The sequence below is a fragment of the Cervus canadensis genome, chromosome 5 (assembly GCF_019320065.1).
Source record: "Cervus canadensis isolate Bull #8, Minnesota chromosome 5, ASM1932006v1, whole genome shotgun sequence".
NCBI classification, from domain to species: domain Eukaryota; kingdom Metazoa; phylum Chordata; class Mammalia; order Artiodactyla; family Cervidae; genus Cervus; species Cervus canadensis.
Genome location: NC_057390.1, coordinates 1653368 through 1659464, shown reverse-complemented (window position 1 = coordinate 1659464; position 6097 = coordinate 1653368).

Below are 6097 nucleotides of genomic sequence, written 5' to 3'. Positions count from 1 at the left end.
AGCTGTGAAAAGAAAAAATGTGAAAAGCAAAGGAAAAAAGGAAAGATACACCCATTTGAATGTAGAGTTCCAAAATATAGCCAGGAGAGATAAGAAAGCCTTCCTCAGTGATCAATGCAAAGAAATACAGGAAAACAATAGAATGGGAAAGACTAGAGATCTCTTCAAGAAAATCAGAGATACCAAGGGAACATTTCATGCAAAGATGGGTTCGATAAACGACAGAAATGGTATGGACCTAACAGAAGCAGAAGATATTAAGAAGAGGTGGCAAGAATACACAGAAGAACTGTACAAGAAAGATCTTCACTACCCAGATAATCACAATGATGTTGTCACTCACCTAGAGTCAGACATCCTGGAATCTGAAGTCAAGTGGGACTTAGAAAGCATCACTATGAACAAAGCTAGTGGAGGTGATGGAATTCCAGTTGAGCTGTTTCAAATCCTGAAAGATGATGCTGTGAAAGAGCTGCACTCAATATGCCAGCAAATTTGGAAAACTCAGCAGTGGCCACAGGACCGGAAAAGGTCAGTTTTTATTCCAATCCAAGAGAAAGGCAATCCCAAAGAATGCTCAAACTACCGCACAATTGCACTCATCTCACACGCTAGTAAAGTAATGCTCCTAATTCGTCAAACCAGGCTTCAGCAATACATGAACCGTGAACTTCCAGATGTTCAAGCTGGTTTTAGAAAAGGCAGAGGAATCAGAGATCAAACTGCCAACATCTGCTGGATCATCAAAAAAGCAAGAGAGTTCCAGAAAAGCATCTATTTCTGCTTTATTGACTATACCAAAGCCTTTGACCATGTGGATCACAATAAACTGTGGAAAATTCTTCAAGAAATGGGAATACCAGACCACCTGACCTGCCCACTGACAAACCTATATGCAGGTCTGGAAGCAACAGTTAGAACTGGACATGGAACAACAGACTGGTTCCAAATAGGAAAAGGAGTACGTCAAGGCTGTATACTGTCACCCTGCTTATTTAACTTATATGCAGAGTATATCATGAGAAACGCTGGGCTGGAAGAAGCACCAGCTGGAATCAAGATTGCTGGGAGAAGTATCAATAACCTCAGATATGCAGATGACACCACCCTTATGGCAGAAAGTGAAGAGGAACTAAAAAGCCTCTTGATGAAAGTGAAAGAGGAGAGTGAAAAAGTTAGCTTAAAACTCAACATTCAGAAAACTAAGATCATGGCATCTGGTCCCATCACTTTGTGGGAAATAGATGGGGAAACAGTAGCTGACTTTATTTTTGGGGGCTCCAAAATCACTGCAGATGGTGACTGCAGCCATGAAATTAAAAAATGCTGACTCCTTGGAAGGAAAGTTATGACCAACCTAGATAGCATATTAAAAAACAGAGACATTACTTTGCCGACAAAGGTCCGTCTAGTCAAGGCTATGGTTTTTCCAGTGGTCATGTATGGATGTGAGAGTTGGACTGTGAAGAAAGCTGAGTGCAGAAGAATTGATGCTTTTGAACTGTGGTGTTGGAGAAGACTCTTGAGACTCCCTTGGACTGCAAGGAGATCCAACCAGTCTATCCTAAAGGAAATCAGTCCTGGGTGTTCGTTGGAAGGACTGATGCTGAAGCTGAAACTCCAGTACTTTGGCTACCTGATGTGAAGAGTTGACTCATTGGAAAAGACCCTAATGCTGGGAGGGATTGGGGGCAGGAGGAGAAGGGGACGATAAAGGATGAGATGACTGGATGGCATCACTGACGCTATGGACATGAGTTTGAGTAAACTCCAGGAGTTGGTGACGGACAGGGAGGCCTGACGTGCTACAATTCATGGGGTCGTAAAGAGTCGGACACGACTGAGCGACTGAACTGAACTAAATCTTAAGTGGGATAGATAAGTAGGATAATCCAAAGAAGAAACTTAATTTCCCCGAATCTTCGTTTTCTCAGTTGTAAAATGAGGAGTTTGGTATGATTCAATAGCTCTGAGGCACATTTAAAAGCCATTTTTGGCTGCGTGACACTGTGTACTTTGGCCACTGCTGATATTGCAATTTGAACTTCACTTGGAATCCATGCCTCATCCCTAAGTGGCCCTTGGGTTAAAAATAAGCCAGATCATGTACACTGGAGCCTTGAATATGGGAGAACCTTAGACACATAGACCTGGCAGAGGCCATAGAAAATTGCCCTTGTTTTATTTTCATTAAAAAAAAAATTTTTTTTTTTAATTTGGCATGTGGAATCCTTGATCTTCATTGAGGCATGCAGAATCTTAGTTACAGCATGTGGGATTTAGTTCCCTGACCAGTCTCCCTGCATTGGGAATGCAGAATCTTAGCCACTGGACCACTGGGGAAGTCTTCAAATCCTCTTGTTTTAGGAGGAGGTAACTCGGGCCAGAGGGATGAATGGAGCTGATGGGAAGGAGTTCAGAGGTATAAGATTTAAATCCCTCTTAAAAAGCTAGTGTGCCCCTGACGTGAGATTTTGTATTTTTCCCCTGGGTATATTGTTTCAGTGGGACATTTTAGTAGACTTGATAATGGTCAACTGGCTTTGAGGTGATGATTACTGGGGATTTACAGGGTGAATAGTCAAGTGTAATGAGTTAAAGAATTACAAGAGTGTACTTTGAATGATATATTAACTACCATTGTTGAGTCTGCATTTCAAAGTGCTCACCAAGCAAAAGATATTACCATTTACAGTATTAGACTTACATATGTTGTAAGTTCATTTAATGTATGTATGCAAATGGAATTGGTTTCCTCTACAACTCTTTTTATTGTTACCTGTGCATTCGGTATCACACCAAGAAATCATTGCAAATCCCATGCCATGAAAGCGTTTCCCTGTTTTCCTGTAAGAATTGTATACTTTTAGCTCTTATATTTAGGCCTTTGACTCATTTTGGGGTTACTTTTTGTATATGGTATAAGGTAAAGTTTCAACCTCACTCGTGTGGACGTCCAGTTGTCCCAACATCATCTGTTGAGGAGACTGTCTTTTCCCCATTGAATGTTCTTGGCATCCTTGCTGAAAATCAACTGATGGTATAGCTTAGGGTTTATTTCTAGGCTGTCTGTTCTATTCCATTGATTTATGTGTCTGTCCTTATGCCAGTACCACACTGTTTCATCACTGTGGTTTTATAGTAAGTTTAGTAATCAGGAAGTGTGAGTCCTCCAACTTCGTTCTTTCCTATTTTTTTGTTTTATCATGAACACTCTCATGTGAAGTGGGGGTTTAGTTGCTAAGTTGCGCCTGACTCTTGTGACCCCGTGGAATGTAGCTGGCCATGCCCCTGCGCTGCAGGCGGGTTCTCTAGCAGCAGAGCCACCAGGAAGCCCCATGTGAAGTGGTGTGTCACCGCGATTTTCAAATTGCTTTTGCCTAATGATGAGTGATGTTGACCATCTTTTCATGTGTTTACTGGTCCCTAGTATATCTTCTTCGGAGAAATGTCTTTTCCCCAGTTTAAAAACTGCGTTGCTTTGTCCCCTGGTTACTTTTACTTAAATTCTGTGTATATGTTTCAATTCTACAGTTATTATTGTTGTTTTACACAGCCAATATTCCTTAAGATTCACCCACATTTTTACTGGGGTGAAGGAATTGCTTTTTGTTGCTCTTCATACCTCCTTGTGTCTCTGTGCTTCCATCTAGAATTATTTCCCTTCTACCTAAAAACTCCACTTAGTATATTCTGTAGCAAATCTGCTGCTAAAGAAATTTCTCAATTGTAATTTGCCTAATTATCCTTATTTCACTTTTGCTTTGGAAGGATAATTTCCAGGGCATAGAATTCTAGGTTATGCATTATTTTTCTCTGTTGCTTTAAAGGTATCATTACCTTTTCTTCAGGCTGAGAAGTCAATCATAAAATTTGCTTTTGTGTCTTTCATGGTAGCATGAATTTTTACCTTTCTTCTGGCCAATCTTAGTATTTTCTCCTTTAATTTTTAGTAATTTGATATGCTGTTCTTAACTGAGTTTTATTTGTATTGATCCATCTTGTGTTCATAGTTTCTTGGATCTATGACTTCTTGTCATTTGTCTTGTTTTGGCGGTACCACAAAGCTTACAGGATCGAAGTTCCCTACTACGGATTGAACCAGTACTCCTGGCAATGAAAGCACAGAATCCTAAGCACTGGACCACCAGGGAATTCCCTAAAAAAATTCTGGATAATTTGAATCTTTGGACAATATCGTAATCCAGAGAGAATTTATCTTGCTTCCAGCGCAGAACTTATTATTCCCTTTTCCATCTTTATCAGTTCATTAATTATGCATTCTTTTCCTTTTGATATTTTCCCTAGACATTACAACATTCACCTTTGACTTACTAAAGACTAACATACCTGTATCCCATTAAGGACTGAGTGAATTAGAAGGTAGGCTTCAGTCCTTATAAAGGTGGATCTACTTCTACCTCATACTTCGTTATGGACTGTACACCTTGAGGGTCTGTTCTGAAAGCCTGCGGTGGTCCTCTTTTGGCAGGTCCTGATCCCGAGTGTTTGTTAGCGCACACGTTCTTAGTCACTTCAGTCGTGTCCGACTTTGTGACCCCATGGACTGTAGCCTGCCAGGCCCTTCTGTCCATGGGATTCTCCAGGCAAGAATACTGGAGTGGGCTGTCATGCCCTGCTCTGGGCGATCTTCCCCACCCAGGGATCAAACCCTTGTGTCTTATGTCTCCTGCATTGGCAGGTGGGTTCTTTACCACTAGCACCACCTGGGAAGCCCCCGAGTGTTTGTTCTCCCAGCTCTGACACATCACCAGCTCTACCTTCAGCATCTCAGCATCTCACCTGCTGCTCTTGGCTCAGCCTGTCAGTCCCCACTTGCCAATTGGCAAATGCCTTGAAGGGAGAAGTTGAGCCAAGTTCAAGCTCACTCTCTAGGTTCCTTTCTTCCAGGATGCTGGTTCCCTGAGGTTCCCTGCAGCTCCTTGCTGCCTTAGATTTAAAAAAAAAATTTTTTTTTGGTCAGGATTTTCTAGTTACTTTCAGTGGGAAGTCTGCCTGAAACAAGCCATTGCCAGAGGCAAAGTGACATATTAAAATTTGACATATTAAAATCAAATTATCTTGCCCATCCCTCTTTCAGAGGGATTCATTGGAATTCAATACTACCATCTATCATCCATTCAAAAACTGTGTGAACAGGCCCTTCGGTAAGTGTCTTCCCAGATTTTCTCTTATTTCAATATGTATTTTTATGCTTATAAGTGATTTGTTCCTCTGTACCCCATATGTCCCTATGTTCTCTGGTGACTCTGTAGCCCGCCTGCCAATGCAGGAGATGTGTGTTCAACCCCTGGACTGAGAAGACCCCCTGGAGAAGGAAATGTCAGCCCACTCCAGTATTCTTGCCAGGAGAATCCCATGGACAGAGGAGCCTGGCGGGCTACAGTCCACAGGGTCACAAAAAGTCAGACACAGCTTAGGGATTGAATAGCAGCAGCAGCTGCTGCTACATGACAGATAAATACATTTACTTTCCTGTAAGAAATGTGTTCTAACAAATATAATTTTCAAAAATTTTTCAGTATACTCTAACAAATATGTATTTCTAAATATAATTTCCAAACTCACTTCCAAAATGAATTAAATTTACTCATTCTGTAAATTATATTTGTTAGCATAGAACAGATATAACCACTGGACCACCGGGGAAGTCCCCCGTCATTCACTCTTAATTACTCTGAGCATCATTTGACTGAGAAAGGTGAGACAGCTGCTTGCATCTTCCCCTCTGTTTACCAGTTTTCCAGATAATGATTTAGTTTCCTAGCATTCTCTAGCTATCTTTAAAGGATCATTAGAAAAGCACAGATTTTAACACACATAATATGTTTCTCTCTATTGCATTGTATTCCTCACTAGTGTTCCGATCATTCCATTGCTGGCCAGTGGAAACTCTTCAGTCATCTGTACTCATCGTCACGCATCACAGCCAGGAGGCCGCTGTCCAGGACTCCACCAGGTCAGATGACTGGAAGCACTCTGTTCCGTGGACTCTGTCCTATGCACTTTTCCCTTGGATGGTTTTCATCTGTATCCTTCCTTGTAATAAGCCATAACTATGAGCATAACAGCTTTC